Raw genomic sequence first — 20245 nt, 5'->3', positions numbered from 1 at the left:
CTTCAGCTTGCTGAGCTGAGCTTGGTTTACAGGGTTCCTATGGCCAAGTTCTCAATCATACATCATTTTTTTTAATTGAGTGGGATAAAATTACATGCAAAGCAAATATAAGCATATAACTATAGGCTTTAAAAATATTATTAATCTTCAAACTTTCTGTAGAAACTACACATTCTACCTTAACTGTTGAGAAGCAGAGTAACTATAAGTAAATTTTAGACAAAACAAACAAAAATTAGCCAGAGCCCTCAGAGTTTAAAGTCAGTTTCTTTACTAACACAACCTAGAAAATTCAAATAAAAGCAAACGTTATTCCTCTGGGTTGCTCATGATAAAAAATGTATCAATGAAATAGAAGAAATAGTTTCAAGAAGTTTTCAGTAGGTAAATCTCATAAACCTAATAACAATAGGAGAGCTTTTCATGGGAAACTCCTAGCCTAATAAAAGAAAAATACAATCAATAACCCAAAATCTCAGTTTCCACACTACCTACAAAATGAAATACCAAAAAAAAGCTTACATAAAAAGTAAAACTTCACATAAGTACAGAATAGACAAGTTTTAATAGGACGTTCTCCCTGCATATTATTCGTATCATCACATTGCATACTTTCTTGTTCCTGTAATTGTTCCCACTTAAATTTCATTTTCTTTAAACATAAGTCCAACGACCTTCAAACTGGCCATATGAGTGGGTAGTTCAGAGCATAGCATTCAACAAGCTTTTTTTTCCCCCTTTCTTTTTAGAAAATTCTGCAAAAAAAAAAATAATGACTTTTTAAAGTTTACTGGAAAATTATTTTCAGAATCAGCTAGGAGATTTATAGAAACATTTAAAAACAAGTGTAATCAAGAAATACCACCAGTACACCAGCGGTAATCCTGTCAACACTTAGTAACTAATACGCCCTTCAGCTGCAACATAAAACAAGAAATCAGATTTTGGAAAACAGTAAACACTCTTACTACTTTAAAAACTTGACTCAGATAAGGTTCTTGAAAATGGAGGTTTGACTCTCATTTTCAACTCAGACCATTTCTGGAGCAGTGGTGTGTGTTCCTAGGAGGATATAGGATTTGTAATTCCATTTTTGAAATTGTAGTAGCAGAGTCTTTTTAGAGCTTTGGTTCACTGACTTACTCTGTGCCTACCTTATTATCATCATATTAAAAGTTCCAGATTTGGAGGAAAGGTCATATATTCAAAGCTTTCACTTCTTTCTTCAGCTTAGTTGAATCTGTACTTTTGCTGTGAATTCTCTTACAGAAAAAAAATGAAACACACTTAGTTGCAAACAGTTAGATTGTTCTCCTGAATTAAAAAAAAAAAAAAAGACAAATTTTCTATCTATGGAATAGGTTTGCATTAGATTACTTAGCTTTGCAGAAATTTGTGAGAAGACAATGGCTTTGAAGTTGCATTATTTTAGACAGCCGTGAGTCTTGTTGGGTGGCATGTGTACTTGTGTTGGGGGCAAGGTGGGGCTTCTGGCCAGATCTGTCTCCTCTGGATTGCCAGGCATGACTGCCATTGATGGCTCAGTCCTGTCACTGTAACAAAATCTAAGGCAATAAGACAGTCTACTTAGAAAGACTAAAACACACTTCAGAGTATGAATTAAAGGGATTGACTATACATTCTCACATTTACTAATGCCAAGCCCATTGCCTGGTAGACACTATGGAGATAAGGACTGGATATTGAATAAAAGTTCCAGGCAACCTAATTTCCTACATATTATGACACTACTTGGAACAGACTTGGGAGACAGATCTTGGTTATCTCCATTTCATAGATCAGGTAAAGTTGCACTAGTGGTAAAGAACCCTCCTACCAAATGCAGGAGACATAAGAGATGCAGGTTCGATCCTGGGGTTGGGAAGATCCCCTGGAGGAGGAAATGGCAACCCACTCCAGTATTCTTGCCTGGAGAATCCCATGGACAGAGGAGCCTGGCGGGCTACAGTCTATATAGTCACAAAGAGTGCACAAGACTTAGGACACATCCACAACTGAAGCCAAGAGGTAAAGCGAACTCCCCAAGGACACAGACCGTTAATAAGTGGTGGGGCCAAGGCTGAAATCCAAGTCAGCTTTTCATTAAAACCAGCACTTGTTTAATGGTCTGACCCTTTCATAAGCATGACTATATACAAGCAACTACATATAATATGTGGTGGGGCTGAGACATACAGTCCCAGTGCATGAGAATTCTTAGTTTTTATTTTATATTACAGTTGATGTACAATGTTTTGTTAGTTTCAGGTGTACAGCAAAGTGATTGTTACACATACACACATATCCATTCTTTTGCAGACTCTTTTCCCTTATAGGTTATTACAGAATACTGAGCAGAGTTCCCTGTGCTATACTGTAGGGACTTGTTGATTATCTATTTTATTCATAGAAGTGTGCATATGTTAGTCCCAAACTCCTGATTTAATACCCCCCAACCTTTCCCCTTTGGCAACCATAAGTTTGTTTTTGAAGTCTGTGAGCCAGTTTCTCTTTTGTAAATAAGTTCATTTCTATCATTTTTTTTTATTTTAGATTCCACATATAACTGATATCACAGAGTATTTGTCTTTCTCTAACTTACTTATACGATAATGTCTAGGTCCGTCCATGTTGCTGCAAATGACATTATTTTATTCTTCCTTTTATGGCTGAGTAATATTCTATATATGTACCACATCTTCTTTATCCACTTCTCTTTTGATGGACATTTAGGTTGCTTCTATGTCTTGGCTATTTATGTAGTGCTGCAGTAAACATTGGGGTGGATGTATCTTTTCTAATTATGGTTTTCTCTGAATGTATGTCCAGGAGTGGGATTGCTGGATCGTATGGTTATCTGACAGTGGTGAGGGAATTGCTTCTCTTTTCTCTGGCCAGTATTTTTATACTTGCCTGGCCAACATTCCACTGTGGTTTTGTCTTTGTCCTTGCCGTGGCAACTGGTTTGGGTTGGAGTTGTCCCTTCTTGCATTACAGTTTATATCGATAACTGCACACCACTGTCTTTCTTATATGCTCAGTGCCCACACTTAAAGCAGGAAGTCCCTAGCAGGTGTACTTCTAGGGGTCTTCTCCAATAAGCTTTGGAAATATTTGCCAGTAAGAAGCTAGCAATGACCCATCTTCTCTGTTTCTTTTTCCTTATTTTCTGTTTTCTGCCTCTCATGTTCTGTCCCTACAGAAATGGTGAAAAGGGACTATTTTCCTTAGGTTTATTGAGACATGTAATTAACATATACAATGTATTAGTTTCATGTGTACATCATGCTTTGATATGTTTATATTGAAAAATGATGACTACATAAGGTTAGTTAACACCCAACACCTAATGACAAAGTTTTATTTTCTTATGTTGAGAACTTTTAAGATCTTCTATACAGTATTATGAACTTTAGTCACCCAGCTGTATATCACAGTCACTTAACCTTTGTTTTATACCTGAAAGTTTATACCTTTTGACTGCCTTCATCCATTTTGTCCACCTTCTTATCTCCTAACTCTGGCGACCAGTGATCTGTATTCATGAGCTCGGTTTTTTCAATTCCACATGTAAGTGAGAATATAATGAATTTGGTATTTGTCTTTTTCTGTTTGGTTTGTATCATTTAGAATAATGCACCCAAGTTTCATCAATGTCTTTGCAAATGGCAGGATTTCCTTTTTATGGCTGAATAGTATTCCAGTGTGGAGATATTTATATAATATTTTCTTTAATCCGTTGAAGGACACTTAGGTTATTTCCATGTCTTGGCTGTCATAAACAATGCTGCAACAAACAAGGGGATGCAGATCTTACTTTGAGATGATGATTTCATTTCTTTCAGATAAATACCCAGCAATAGAAATGCTGGATCATACGGTAGTTATATTTTTAATATTTTGAGAAACCTTCACTTTGTTTTCTGTAGTGGTTGCACCAGTTTGCATTTCCACTAATAATGCATGAGGATTCCCTTTTCTCCACAACCTCACTTGTTATCTCTTGTCTTTTTGGTGATAGTCATTCTGATAGGAGTGAGATGATATCTCCAGGTGGTTTTTGATTTGCATTTCCCTAAAGATGACTAACTTCCCTCGTAGCTCAGTCGGTAAAGAATCTGTCTGCAATGCAGGAGACCTGGGTTCACATCCTGGGTTGGGAAGATCCCCTGGAGGAGGAAATGGCAACCCACTCCAGTATTCTTGCCCGGAGAATCCCATGGACAGGCGGGCAACAGTCCATGGGGTCGCAAGAGTCAGACACGCCTTAGCGACTAAACCACTAATGATGAGTGATATTGAGCATCTCTTTATATGCTTCTTGACAATCTCTTTCTTTTCTGGAAAAATGTCTGTTCAGTTTCTCTACCTCAAAAGGGGACTTTAAAATGTACTCACAGATTGTGGTTGAGGTTCAAAATAGATATCTCCAATTACCCTTTAAATACACATGGCATGGTACTTTTTCTGTAACACTGTCCAGTACCCCTTTTTCTGCAGTGAATCAGTGGTTTTAGACATCTCCATGTCCTTATCATTGTCTGTTAGCATAAATGGTGATGAGAAATTATTCTGAACCCTGTAAAGAAAGAGTTAAGTTTAAGGCAGTTATTACATAGTAACAAAGCACCTTTCCGGCTCTTTCTGTACACTGGTGAAGGCTCCGTGTCTCTTTGGTCAGTGCTCACAGATCTTAAGGAGATCTGAAACTCTGAAAGTTGATCAATTCTAGAGCATCCTGAGCACAATTTATCAGGTCCCAGGCCAAACAAGGCAGGCTGGGCACCAGGCAACATGAGCCTCAGGGTCTCTGCTTATAGCTTAGAGAAATCCTACTTGCCTCTTGGTGCCAAGAATAACCAACTGTCCTTCAACTGGATATGGCATATCCCCTGCTGTCTCTGAGTGTGTGCAGCCTCTCCAGGTTTCTTCAGGGCTTCTCAGACTGCACTGGTGGTAAAGAATTCACCTGCCGATGCAGGAGACACAGGTTAGATCCCTGGGTGAGGAAGATCCCCTGGAGAAGGAAATGACAACCCACTCCAGTATTCTTGCTTGAGAAGTCCCATGGACAGAGGAGACTGGTGGGCTGCAGTCCATGGGGTCTCAAAAGAGTCAGACATGACTAAGCACGTGCGCATCCACACACACACAGAGGTTTATTCAAGCTCGTAAAGCTCTCTTAAAAGCATATGCTTGGGGCCGCCACATGTGCTTTTAAGGACTAGGGTGAAGCGAGTAAGGCATTCATTTCAGGCACAAAATTTAAGAGGCACCCCACAAAGTCATCAAACTATATATTAAAGCAGTGGTATTTTTAATCAAAATTAATGCCCCAAATGCCTAGTAAACAGAATTCAAAGATTTTAAGCACAGAATCAGTATTACTGATTTTTTCCTAAGGAGGACTTTGGCACAGCGCCGCTCCAGATCAGTGCAGGCCTGGAAACCGATCTTACCTGGGAACAAGGACATTGGTGGGACAGGTAGTTGATCAGTCCCATAAAAATTAATATGATTTATGAGGCTCTAGCTATGAACCACTTTATGTGGATTATTTAAAGTAGATCGTTTCCTTATCTGCAAAACAGAGATAACATAAGACCCAGAGATAACATAAGACAGAGACCCACTTAATAAATGACAGAGTAGGGATTCCAATCCCGCAGCTGAGGTCCTACACTCAACCACCTGTTTTGTACTGAGTCCTCATGCAGTCATTTTAAGCATCCTTAAAATCCAGGGCATATCCTCTGCTTTGTATACTTCAATGTATTCAGCAGCCACAGAGCTACAATTATATTCTGAACAAGTGTAACTGGACGGAAACTAGGAAATTGGAGAGAACTAGAAAATAAAATTGTCTTGCTGCTGCTGCTGCTGCCAAGTCGCTTCAGTCGTGTCCGACTCTTAGCGACCCCACGGACTGTAGCCTACCAGGCTCCTCCGTCCATGGGATTTTCCAGGCAAGAGCATTGGAGTGGGGTGCCATTGCCTTCTCCAAAAATTGTCTTAGGGTCAGTAAAAGATAGAGGGGAAGATTGTTCTCAAACCAGAAGATGAGGCATTTCAACTCCTGACCCACTTTCGAGTTGAGGAATTTGTATTCTCTTATTTAGTTTTCAGCACCTGAAATTGTAGATACACTATCTATGTATTTTGGAGTCATTAATCTTTTCTAAGGTCAAAGAAAACTCCTATCATGGAAGGAGACACCCCCAGAATATGGAGAATAGGTATCCATCTACGCACATCTATAGAAGGCACACAGAGATTGTGTCAGGCATGAAAGGAGAGCGTAAATGTTAGTATCGGCCCCGCAGAGCAAGGCTGTCTCGCTGCAAAATGCTTTTGTTACCTATTATCACAAAAATGCTACCAGACCCAGGATATTAACCAAAAAGGCTTTCTTTGCACACACACGTCTATGGTAGGGTTTTGTCCCCTAGTATCTTCCCATTGTCCTACAATCAGCTCCTTCATTTATTTTTCTGGTAACCAGAATGCTTTTTTTCCACTTCACAACTATTTCATAATAATGCCGATGTTTGAACCATAGGGAGAACTCTGAATGGTTTACATACACTACCCCGAGTACATTTTCTACCTCATGGAGCTTTGCAAGTGATATAGAATAATTCCCTGTTTTTATAAAACACGCCCTTTCATTTTTATTTTTTTTGTCCAGTGTGAGTATTATTTTGGTGTAGATTTCATGTGTTACCTAAGGAACAGGCGTTGACGATTTTGCCGGTTTTAATTAAGCCCTTTTCAGCACGCCAGGTGCTCTCATTCAAAGCTATCCATCACATCCAAGTGTATTAGGAGGCGAGCTTAACATGTGTTGAGTAGTGATCTTGTATTTGTGTTCATCTGCTCATCAAGGAGGAAAAAAAAAAGTCAATTTAAAGCAACAAGGGAGTGGCGATCTTTGTCTTTAAGGCAACAGTTGTATAATTGACCTCTTTGAGCATTTAATTTCTCAAGCCTCTAGGAAGCTTAATTTTGAACATCAAAGAGGTACCTGTGGAAAAAAAAAATACTGTTCCAGACTAGTGAGTAAACAAATTACAGTTAATAGGGTCGTTAGCTTTCATGGTAAAAATTTAGACCGGGTATTCCTCACTAACAGATATGGGAACTGTCAGGATGTAGGGTTTTTTTGAAGCCTCTAAAAAATAAAATTAGACTGAGAATTTGACAAAACGTTCTATATTCCTTGCTGATGGCATTTCCTAGGTTTAGACAGGGCTCGGGTTTTATAATGCTGAAGTGTTTATGAAAATCCCTTCCTAGCCGCAAATAATCCACTCAGATAAATGTATCCCTGTACATCCATGAATTATAGCACTCTGTGGTTCTTGCCACACAGTAGCATCTCTCTCTCCCATCCAGGGTGCCAGCTGTGTAACAAAGTGCCAGGCTTCTAATTGCCCACAGCACAGTGTCCACAGCAATCTGCTTAAACACATGGAGTAATTCATGAAGATACAATGTGGGGGGCGGCAGGGAGAATTAATAAAAGAGTTTGTTTTGCATTAAACCTCAAGACAGGTGAGCAAAAAAGATGTTTAACATGGAGGAAAAGCAAATATTTGCTAGCATTGACAAAGGAGATTTGCAGCAGCGATTTAGACTTGAAATCTGCAGCTGGGCAAGCACATTGGTGGTAAACCACCTTCTTACTGTGAGAACTTATTGTACCAGCAGGATGCGGGATGAGAGAACAACAATGAAAGCAAAAGCTCAAAGTCAAAGGAAAACTGAGTGAGGCAGAGACCCTGTAGTGTTCTGGGGTTAAAATGTGTGCTTGCTTGCAGGGGTCAGGGAGAGGGGAGGGGAAGGGGGCGCTGCACCTTGTAACTTAATTATGAATGCATTTTTAAATGCATACTTACTCTTTCTTCTCTGAAAATGAAGCACATTAAGGTGCCATTGTAGCTTTGCTTATAATTGGTACCCATCAGTTTTACCCTAGCATTAGTCTCCTTCAATCCCTTTGTTCATCTTGTTGCCTCTAGTAGAAGCAAAATGTCTTATTTCCTTCTCACTGCTTGCTCCAAAGCAAAGGACACAAATATACGTAAAAATAAAACTTCAGTAATTACTATTTTAACTTTTTATAGAGACGTAATTATTGCACTAGGGTAGATCACCAGTTCTTTTTCATAACTTTATGCCTACAGGTGATTGTGTCTCATCATTTTTCTTCGGTGCTTGATTGTTTTTGTACTCATGGAAATTAAGATCAAGTAATATTAACATATATTAATAGCTTTCCTGAATAATTTGAATAGTTTTGGTTTGTTTCTGCAAAGAGGAGGAAATGTTAGCCATTGAACTCCCTGGACCCACACCTCTTTGTCATCACAGTATAAAAACTAGAAATATCACAAGGAGCAGAGGCTGCTGGAGCACAAACCTTGGTGAGAGGAGTTTAGCAAAACTTCCAGGATTCAAACCCAGAGAGCACCCGCCTGACTTATTTGGCCTGTGGAGGCATTAGAATTGCTCAGGTCAGAATTGATGTCTTAGTTCCTAATACACGTGGTAATAAATACTCACCTGGAACTCGGGCCCATGAGGCTGCCTGATTTCTGAAGTTCTTTGCAAGTCTGGGTCAGCAAATGAAGCTTTAAGCTTTTCTACAATATGCTGGCAAAACCTTCCACCTCCATTCTCTTCAAGCTCTGCCATCCTTAGGGAGATAAACTCTGAGGAACCATAGATGCCTTAAATTTGCCCCTTGTAAACAGCCTTATCATTGAACGTGGTCCTGACATACCATTTCTGGACAATACAGCAAGGACGGGCGTCCAGAGATGCTGTGCTGTCCTGGCAAAAGGGAGAAAGTGCTGATGCGCGTGCTGCTGCTGGATTTATGGCCTGAATTTTGGAATATTTCTGCCCACCCGATCCTGCTGTCACTTTTTTCACTTTTGCCACTGTCGAAGGGTACTTGCTTATGTGGTATCTCAAGAGAAAGAGTTGTGAGAAAGATTATTTTGTAATAGCAGCAAATAACTACATGTAAACACAAAAAAGCCAAGGTTTTCAAAGAAAACAAAAAGCGATAGTTGCTTAAGTATCTTTGTCCAAGAAAGCAGCAAAGACTTTCAGCGAAGAGTGGCAGAGATTTAAAAAAAAAAAAAAAAATCAATCCAGGAAAAGACGGAAAAGTATTTCTTTAACAGATGGAGCTTTCTCTTTCAAAATTCACCCAGTGAAACTTACTTTACGGGTAATATCGCCCCCCCCCCCAATGCAGGTGGAGACTTCCGTCGGTCCACGTTGAACACTAAACAATTTCACGACCCCAGAAGTTTCAAACATCTGTGTGCTTTACCTGAATTAATGGTGGGGCTTAAATTAAAAGTAAATCATCAATCATCATTAATTATCCGTTCCTCTGATGTCTGCCCTTTTTTACACTTTAATCTTCATTAACGTGGAGGACACGGGAAAATCCCAGAGGGCGCGCCCCATGTGTTTCTGCGCCGCGCGTTTGTCTCTCCAGCACACTCAGCTGCTTCGGAAAAACAGCAGGGCGAAATGGGAAGCGACACCAGGGCTTTTTCTCTGAATGCTTCAGATGAAATCAAAGGGCTCCACCGGAGCAGCCCGGGGCCCAGAGCAAGGTTCAGCGCTTTATGTCTGAGACCCTGGTGCTCTGTCACCGGAACATCTCGGGCCGCGCTTGAGCTTGTCCTGTAAGACGCGTGCCTCCTGGACGGAGCCGCGCAAGAGCGTCTCCGTGCCAGACGTGCCTCTCTCACGCTTTGTCATGAGCTGTTCTGAGCAAAAATAACTCTTAACAATGCCATGAGCTTCTTTCCGGTCTCGTTAAATATATAAGCTGTGTAAGTGCTGTCTGGTGTATAAAAATTGCTTGCAGTTAGGTTACCTGAAATAGTTTTCTTCGCACAGGGAAAGGGAAAATGTGAAGCTCTCTTGATGAGCCCTGTAATGAACGGTGGATTTGGTGCGGAAGCTTCCCGCGTTACTTTGTGTGATATTCCCTCTACTACAGGAGGCAGGTGCTTGGCATGTGTGATCCTAACTCAATAGCAGATGATTTTACTGTATACAGCAGCATCCTTAAACATTGGAGACACTTGGACTCAGCCTGTCCCGGTGGCGAAATGAATCTCCAGCTAAATGGGAAGCTGCACTGTCCGTTTCTCAACATTTGACGGCTTCACTTGCTGTTTTCCTCCGCTTATACCCCCATCAGCTATTCCCGAGCAAGTATGAAAGGGTCCATTCGACCCCATGTGTGCTGAAAGTAAACTAAGTAACGAATGTGAGAGAGTATAGTGCCCGGCTCGGTGCTGTTTCCAAGGGGGAACAATATATCATTATACTTAACATAGCAGTGTGCCACGGTGGACATGCTCTTACGTTACCGAGAGGGTCTTGCAAAAATCCTAATAGTATTCCTTAAAGCCTGAGGACGTTCTGTGTTTCTGCACATAGCCAAAGAACGAGATTGCTTTTATTATCCATTCTTGAGCTTTTTAAATGTTCTGACGTGATTAGAGTAATCTGAGGAAAATTATTCTGTTGCACCCTGATTAGTGGAGCTAATCTTCCAGAAAGAGCCTCCAACCTTTCTGCTCAACATCTTTCTTTTAAAAATGGTAATTATTAGGAGAGCAGTTTCGGTTTATCTTTCATTAGTAACAGAAAGGAGAAGGCCCAATCTCCTTAGAGCACTGAGCTTACGTATAAGAAAACCCATACCTTTGGAGACATGGATAAACAAGTTCGGTGTCTGTTCTTCTGTCCAGTCTGTAGTCATCTCAGACTACGGAGGAGGGGGTGGTTTTCAGAACTGTTTTCCAGAAGCAAGAGGGAGAGAGAGGGAAAGGACCAGAAATCAGAAGTGTCTCTGATGCAGTCGTCAATACTATCCTAGTGATAAATAAGCCAGCATCCTTGGGAGCTGGGATTGTCCATTCTCTGCATATTCTTCTTTGGTTAATTCTGGAACTTGATTCACCCGCTCCCAGATGTCCTGGCCCCGCCATGTCTATGATAAATGGATAAATTGGCATCCAACCTGTGTCTGTAAAGCAAGCTCTGAGAGGAGAGTATGGTGCTCTTCTCCCAAGGATCGGGTGTCTTCACAGACATCCCTTGAGCACCAACAAAGTAGTTTCAGCCTTCAAAAATATCAGATGCTTTGGTGTACTTAGAGCAAAACCACATGGAGTAACATCCTGCAGGATTCAAACGGTGACAGACAAGAGCCCAGTCATCTCTGAAGAGCTTTCATTTGACAAAAGGGGAAGGGAAACAGGTCTTTGTTGGTGTCCCTCTTTTTTTCTTTAAGAAACAAAAGAAGGTTCGATTTTTCTCTTTCTTTTTTCCTCTCCATTCTACACTCCCAGAATTCCACATGGTTTGGCCGCGGCAGAAGACAAAGACTGCAAGGACCCTTGTCACCCACAACATAGACCTTCTTAAAACCATGCACAATCTTCATTGTAAAGATTCACCTGGGACAGTGTGAGGGGACAGTACGGGAAGGCATTTCCACAGTGTTATTGGTTTTAAGAGTACGGAATTTTTTCAGTCCTAACTTTACAAATAGGGATCTCAATGGGTCAGTGAGTCACCAGTTTATCACAGGACAAGCAGAAAATATGTCAAATAAATCGGTGACTCATTTCCTATTGTGTTTACTAGGAAACACTTCCATACCAAGCACACCTGTTTAGCAAATACCTAAGTTTTTGGAAAAATTTAAAAGGAGCAAAAATAAACTCGCAATTCCTTTCCTCTTCTTTGGGATGAAACCACAGGTCTGCAGGTAGCTGTAGTCTATGTCTTGCTTTCACTAGGAGTGAAAAGAGGCTATTTGATTAATCAGTTCTTAGCAGGTTTTATGCATTAAATTTACTTTTACAAAATCCAAAAGTTATTCTTATCCATATCTCTCAGTTTGACTGATTAATTATCTATGGTTCCCCAGCACATACCATGATCAGAGTAATGTTCTTTGGAGATATAATCATCAAAGAGCATCCTTTGGTTGGTGTGGTACATGAGAAGGGCATAAATAATGAAACAGAACAGGGGCCATTAATTCTTTCTGTTTTGTTTTCAGTGCTTGGAGGTTGGTTTACCAGGTAGGGGGTATGGAGTAGTTGGGAAGTGAATGGGAGGAGGCAGGGGATGGAACTGTGTATCAGGATTTTGCACTGTTCCCTTCAGCCAACTCTTTGGACCAGGAGCCCTGAAGCTCTGACAAGCCTGGAGGCCATAGAAGTTCTCATTTTGACTTGCCAAGCTTTGGGTATTCCCCGGGGCGCAGAACTCTCATTTGGAGCTGAATACGTGTTTCTCCAACATCAGATGACTGGAAGAAACTGCTTGGCTGTGACTTAGATGGTTTACATTTTAACCCATTGTGTAAGGCAGATCTTTAAGCAGTTTTCCTTTTAATTGAAAAGTTTGACATGTTGGATTGCCAATCAAGAATGCAGAAAAGCAGAGGGCACAGAGCAAAGCTTGCAAAACCTCTGTGCATGCCCCCTGACTTTTGTCGAGCTTAGAGAGTTACTAGCTGAGTTTACTGGGCCTGCTTCTATTGTGTCTCATACTTGGGAAGCCCTCACTCACATTCCGTAGCATTTCTGTCAAGAAATTGACAGGTTGAGTCTTTGTAATATCCCTCTGCCTATTTACCTCCTCCCCTGTGTTTCCATTTTTCCAAGACTTGAGTGTTTCCATTGTACAAACATTTTAGAACCAAATTGCTGTTGACCAGCTTGTTGAATAGGGGTCTCCTTGTCTCCAGTGCAGCTCAAAGGTTGGGGCCTGGCAGGTCTTTTTTGCCATGTACTTGCGGGGACAGCTGGGTTAGGGCCCTCGGGCAGAGCTGAACTGTGCACAGGACCTCTCCCCCCATCTCCCAGTGGGTAATTAAGTGCTACACTGCTCCAGCCTGCGAAGGAAATGTCAGCCCTACTCCTCGGTTAATTATTATTATTATTATTATTATTATTTTTCTCTAGTGGAAGAGAGAATGGCACAATAGGTCTTAAGCAAACAACGTTAAGTCTAGGACACTTGAGAGCAAGCCTGTTTTCCAGAATCTCTGAATTTAGCCTTCCCAAACAGTCCTAAACCAAAATCCTCAAAGGAAGCATTACTATAACAAGCTCAAGGAAACCCAGGTCAGAGAGTGGAGTTTCTGTTGTTTACCTTTGGCATAGTCTTGAATTGACAGGATTGGTCCCTTTCCCTGGTTGCAGGAAATCATTCTTTTAACCTTTGGAGACAATGATTTCCATGGAATTTAATCCATTTGGCTTGATAGTTTTAAAGCCACCTAAAATCAAGGAGGAAAAGAAAGAACTCACTTAAACAAGAAACCAAATAGAAAATTTGTGAATCCACCTTAAGGCCCCATAGGGCTCCCCGTGTGAGATCTACCAGCTCCGCATTTTTTGGCCATGTCACAGTTTTATTCGACAGGTAACGCAACATGCCTTTTTTTTTTTTTTTTTTTTCCTTCAAGTGTAAATTCCATTCCACTGGATGTGCTCAACCTGTAGCCTGGAGAGGTTAGGAAGTTTTACAATGTGATTCAGAAGTAAAGCTCAGCCAGGTTTTGTCTGATCGCCATGCATTTAAAGGGCTTTTCTTACCCATCCATTGCAGGCCATCTTAGTGGCCGCGCCGCACAGCTTCTTCTTTCTCTGTGCAAGGACTTCTAACTAACAGCATTTTGAGACTCTCTGTGCTGTTATGGTGGAGGTGTGTGGTTGTTCTTTGTGTTGTTACAGTAGGGGCGGTGTGTAATTGTAAAGTCCCAGTGACAAAGGATTAGTTGCAAGGAACTGAACGGGTATAGTGGAGAAAGTTCTTTGAACGTAAGTCATTTTCCTCCTGTTTCCTTTGGATGCTCTTTCTCACCTCTCCCGTGTGTTTCTCCCTCTTAGGTTCAGAGTCAGTTTGTCCATCTCTGTCTTTCCAGTAGTAGTAAAAGCACACCACTCTGATGACAGTCTGGTTCTGAAATAAGCACCAAAATTGAGTCCATGGCCAAGTGCTGCTTCCGTCGTGGTCCCAGGACCCTCCCCTTGGTCTTCCTGGCTCAGGGACTGAGACGGGATTCCCTTTCCGAGACCCCCTTTGCTGAAACATATCCCCTCGACCCCTTTCTACAACCAGCACTCTTGTGTTTGCAGAGAAAGCTTTTGTGTTTGGGAAGTGTTAAATGTGATTTTCCAAGTGAAAATTTTAGAAGTATCTGACCAACTCTGCTGATGGCTTACTTCGAATGGATTCCCAAGTAAGCACTTTATCTGTCTCAACATGCAATGGGCTAAAACGTTGAAATATACTTTTAAAATTAAGGAAAAAAAAAACCTGCTGTAAAATAACAAATTGAGAAGTTGGAAAACATAAATATATATGTTTGTTTATACATACTCAGAATAAAATAAAAACATTCAGAATTCTCCAACCAGAAATATTACATTTTATATGGTATGTGACATATGAAGTCACTCAGGCATGTCCGACTCTTTGTGACCCCATGGACTGTAGCCCACCAAGCTCCTGCGTCCATGGGATTCTCCAGGCAAGAATAGTGGAGTGGGTTGGTATATTTTCTTGCAATATTTTTAATGTGATATAGGTACATACACTTGACATTTTCAACTATAATTTGTAGATTAGCTTACTTTTTATTTAGCCTTATATTAAGCCTTATGCTTCTGAGTTATGCTCTTCAAAAATATTTTAAAGGCTGAATAATATTCTATTGTGTAACGGTACTATAAAGTACTGAAAAAATTATTTTTGTATTGAGAGGTAGGTTTAAAATGAAGAACCTAGTACTTAATCCTTATACATATCTTTGATTACTTTTTTAGGGAAAAAAATAAAATTAGAATTCTGTCAAATGAAAACAACCTGTGATTTCAAATCTAATTTCACAATATAGATGTGTAACATATGCACTGTTATATCAAACTTTCCTTTTTTGATATATATCTTGCCTAATGTACTAATTAAAAATAAAGTCATTTAATTTCTACAAAGTAAGGCATTTTTTAGCAATAGAATCTCATTTATATTTATTAAATTTAGAATAAAATATGGAAGAATATAAAACAAACTGCTAATAATTATTAGGGTAATGAGGTAACTGTGAACTTTCATTTTCTATTTTATACAGTCTATGTTATCTGAGTTATATTGGGATAAGCTTTACTAATTAAAAAGGATATTTTTACTATGAACAATAAAATCTCTACTTCCTTTTGAAATGTTTACTTTTTTAAATTTCAAAAGTTATATATAAATACATACTTTGTGTTAAAATTTAAAAAAATATGGACAAAGTTTTTCTTCTTAACCAATCCAAGATAACCACTGCTATGAGTTCATAAGTTTACCTCCAGGCTTATTTCCATGCATTTACCCTCATTTACAAAGGATTTATTATAATAAACAACTTTCAGTCCAAGTATTGGTTTAAAATCATTCTTCTTAATCCTGAAGAAATAACAGGCTTGTCTTTACTAAAAATAAGTGCCACTTTGATAACTCAAAAAGGTAACCTCTAACATAGTGCTAGACTTTTGACAAAAAAAATTTAAAATATTGACAGGAGGGAGTCATGACTTTTTTGTATAAATGTGGCTCACAAAGCACCAGAAAGCCTGAACACCTGGACTTTTCACTGTGTAACAACACTAGTAACAGCTAATAGTCATTGAATTCTTATGAGCATCAGGCACTCTTTGAAGTGTTGTGAATGCATTAAACCATCAGATCCTCATAATCCGATGAGGAAGATTGAATTGGTAAGCCCATTTTACAAATAAGGAAGGTGGGGCTCGAGGAGGTTAAGTACCTTGCACAAAGACACCCAACGATGTTTGAAGGAGTGGTTTCAACCCCAGAAAGTCTCGGTTCACAGCCTGTGCTTTTACCACTGCACAGCGCTGCCCCCCATTCTAAGAGTGTGTGCGTAACAAATGTTCATAGGATCAGAGGCTGCTCCTTCTGAAAGATGTGAAAGGGTCTTATATTTTATAATGTATGTAGCCAAACACACATGTACACACACGTATATAGGTATGTGTGTATATAATGTACATATCATTATGTACATGTAATATAGGTGTACATTTGATTATGTGTAAGTAGTATAAACATATAAGAACTATTTTACATCTATAATAATTACATTTGATATGTTTAAGGAGTTTTACTTGCATTAGCCCATCTATGGGGAAGGCACAGTAGACAGTATTGAACCCATTGTACAGGTGAGAAAAACAGGCTCATGGAGATTAAACTACCTTACCCAGCACCTGAGAGCTGGGCAGGCAGAGTGGGAATTAGAGCCCATATCTCTTGACTTTAAATCCATAGCTGCTTCTACCCACCTTACACATCACCAATAGCACCTCTTCTAAAGGATCCGAAGACATGAATAGAAATTAATGAGCAGCAGCAAGGAAAAAGGATCTGCCTCTGTTTAGATCTAGAAATTTTTAGAAAAGAGAAGGGAATGGCAGAACTGCTTTTCTGGGGATGAACAGAAAACACAGGAGGGAGAACTACTCACTTCAAGCTTTGCTTGATTCTCTCCTGTAAGAAGGCTTAACTTCACACAAAAAACGGAGAGAAAAGGGAAGATAAATACCAGTCTTAAGTCCTTTGGGGAAACAAGAGAACTTACAACTGACAGCCTAAGATAAATATAGTCACATTTGGTGATGATGGGGTAATTGTGATTAATCACAGTATAATATAAATTATTTCTAATGACACTAGATAAACAGATGCTGTGATAATACCTCACCTGGAAATGAAGATACTGCTTACTGATCACATAACGTGAGGCCGCAAGCACTGCACTTACATTGAGTGGTTCCTTGGCCCATTGACCCACCCCTGTGGCCAGAGACAAATATTGGTAAGTGCAATACTTGGCACCAGAGCTCAGCTGTCACAGTGCTTTGGACATAGTAGGAAAAATGTTTGCTGAATGAAGCTCAGTTGGACTGAAACTTTCATGTGGTTGTCCATGCACAGAAGTTCTCTTCCTCGAAAATGCCACCTTTCTACACAGCCTTTAGACCAAAGTTACCACAAATTTGTCTTGAAACAAAAAAACAAATAATAATTAGAAATAGGACACACACACGCACAAAAATATATTTATACCATAAAGATGGGATCTTCTCTTAATACTGTGATCTTCATAAACTAGAAGAACAACTGTGTACAATTACATTTTAATTTATGCTGCAAATGAAAAAGTACTTTTTTAAAAGTAGCATTTTAAGTGTCAGAGGAAAGGCATATTAAACTATTATTTCTTTCTCGATCATAAAAACATGCATTCTGAAATCAGGACAGCTAGAGGCTTAAAAATCCTACATATAGGGTAATAAATAAGATAAATGAATAATTGAAATTTTGCATTATGTGGCACCAATAGATTAATTTTTACAAGGGAACTTATTTCCAGTAATGATCTTAGGCAGTGATCCCTCATTAGTAGCTGTCAGTAAAGAAAGGTGGCCAGCCTTTACTACGTACATAAAGTGGCAAAGCTGAATTCTCACTGATTTCTCCTAAGACTGTTTCACAGATAATTCATCCACTTTAACAAGCCAAGCTGATCCTAAGGTAGATCTTGCTGACAGAACATAAAAAGCCTTTTTTTTCCCCTCATTGCTACCAAGCATAGAAGTTATTAATTCAAATAACTGATAATGAGTTTTAAGGAGACACTTAATGTGCAACACAGAAAATAATGCATCATTTTTGTCAAATTCTGTGAAAAATTTAATCCACAAAACAGACATAACCATTAAAGCAAAACTGATCATTCATGGATGTTGATTTAACAACAACAAAGTTATTGCCTATTCACATGTTATATCCTTTGGAGGGGTGACTTTGTGTGTGTCCCCATATGCATGTGTTACACATTTATAACAATTCATCTAGTCTCAGAAGTTATTTCTCCTAAGGCCTATAGTCACCATGCCAGTTCTGTGTTTCACAGATTAGTAGTTTTTAGAAGTAGCTTTTGCTACCTTTTTTTTTTTTTATGGCAACCCTAATTGTTCAAGTCTTATGCTGATACCATCCTGATGACTTTTAGAGTGTATCATGTCTTTTTATCCGTAATGAATGACTATTAGCATCAATTTTTATTACATTCAAAATAACCATCAATTTCTCCTTCAATTACATGTTTAAATGTCATGTGGTTATGTACTGCCTCATGAATTAGATAGTAATCAGAACCAGAGTGACTTTAAATTGAACTGACCCATACAAGATAAGTGGTCTGAATTATAGAGAAAAGAAAGGGGGAGACAGATTTACAGGGATCATCTGAGAAGAGAAAGAAAGGGTGGGTACAGGAGGAACTTCCAAAGACAAGTGCCAGAGGAAATGTCTGCCTCCCTCAATTTTGGGCTTAGCCTTGGTGCTAATACATGTCAAGAGATGCTCACATACACATCCCCGAGTCAATCTCTGCCAACGTGGTTGGCTCTATGCTCTTCTGGTCGCACGCACAATGTCTTTTAAAGGCAGCACATGAAAAGCCCTGTGACATTACGTTTTAAACCACGAGTTTACATGTAGGGTGTGAACTTTAGCCAGTTATTTACTGAGTACCCACCAGTTCCAGATATTGTCATCCTCTCTGGGAATCCAGCAAACAAGACATCTGGGATTCTGACTTTATGGGGCTTTCAGTATAATGGGGAAAAAAGACATTAAACAAATAATCGCGGATGTTAAATGCTATAGAGGAGAAGCCAGGCTGCTGAGGAGAAGTGAAACAGACAGGTGAGCATGAAAGGGATTGGGGAGAAAGCCTCCGCAGGCACTGCCACTGAGGCAGAAACCTGAAGTATGAAGCCGAGTTCTCGGTAATGGCTCCACCGCTATTTAGCTCTCAACTCCAAAAGGTGCCGTTAATTTAAACCATGATACAAATACATGGATCCCCACCTGCAATTGCACCTTGACTGTCCGCTGCTGCCTCTGAGGATGAGTAGGAGTGAGTTAGTTGATTAGCAGAAGAGATGGAGAGAAAATTGTTATAGAAAGAAGAGCATTATATCCCCAGGGTAAGAAGAAGCAGATTGGCTGCAAAAGAAAGTAGGAAACCCAAAGGCTGAGTTTTGCATACTGTGTTATGGAGTCATCCTTTTGTTCTAAAAGAAATTGAAAGTCCATTTGCATGAAGTGCATTGAAAATGTTACTTAGCCTCTAAGTCACCTCAGTCGTGTCCGACTCTGTGCAACCCCATAGACGGCAGCCTACCAGGCTCCCCCGTCCCTGGGATTCTCCAGGCAAGAACACTGGAGTGGGTTGCCATTTCCTTCTCCAATGCATGAAAGTGAAAAGTGAAAGTGAAGTCGCTCAGTTGTGTCCAACTCTTAGCGACCCCATGGACTGTAGCCTACCAGGCTCCTCCGTCCATGGGATTTTCCAGACAAGAGTACTGGAGTGGGGTGCCATTGCCTTCTCTGAATGTTACTTAGAATTAAGATCTAATTTCAGTAGGACAAAATTGGATGTGGGGACTAGGGTTTAGACTTTTCTAGCAGTTATGCTGAGAACTGGTTGTTGACCAGGATTATTACCATAACAAAACTCTAGCCAAAACTAGAATGTACACTACTTGGGTATGGGAAGTAAGAAATAGCAATGAATCAAGAATGATGCTGAGCACCTATGGTCAATTAATCTTTGACAAGAGAGGCCAGAATACATAAAACTAGGAAAACACAGTACCTTCAGCAAGTTATGTTGGGAAAGCTGGATAGCCAAATGTACATCAAAAATTTAGAACTCACCCTCATACCATACACAAAAATAAATTTGAAATGGCATAAAAGCTTAAATATAAGACATTATACGACTCCTAGAAGAGAACATAGGCAAAATATTCTCTGACATAAATTGTACCAATGTTTTCTAAGGTCAGTCTACCAGGCAATAAAAATAAAAGCAAAAATAAACAAATGAGACTTAATCAAACTAATAAGCTTTTGCACAGCAAAGGAAACCATACACAAAACAAAAAGATAGCCTACAGAACAAGAGAAGATATTTGCAAATGATGTGACCAACAAAGGTTTAATACCCAAAATATACAAATGAGACTTTCCTGGTGGTCTAGCAGTTACCTCTTCGCCTTTCAATTCAGGGAGTGTGTCTCATCCCTGGTTGGGGAGC

The 20245-nt window shown here is 39.7% G+C and overlaps 1 long non-coding RNA gene across 1 annotated transcript; it reads right to left on the bottom strand.

The window, feature by feature from the left end:
- Positions 1-4840: 4840 nt before the first annotated feature.
- Positions 4841-12914, bottom strand: LOC145518165 (uncharacterized). Its single transcript, XR_014062667.1, has 3 exons — positions 6725-12914; positions 5460-5580; positions 4841-4969 (listed from the first exon to the last, which is right to left on the bottom strand). It is a non-coding gene; the product is annotated as an uncharacterized LOC145518165 (long non-coding RNA).
- Between the last annotated feature and the right edge of the window lie 7331 nt (positions 12915-20245).

The sequence above is a fragment of the Giraffa tippelskirchi genome, chromosome 8 (assembly GCF_054371585.1).
Source record: "Giraffa tippelskirchi isolate mGirTip1 chromosome 8, T2T-mGirTip1v1.2.pri, whole genome shotgun sequence".
NCBI classification, from domain to species: domain Eukaryota; kingdom Metazoa; phylum Chordata; class Mammalia; order Artiodactyla; family Giraffidae; genus Giraffa; species Giraffa tippelskirchi.
This window is presented reverse-complemented; position numbering and strand designations above follow the sequence as displayed.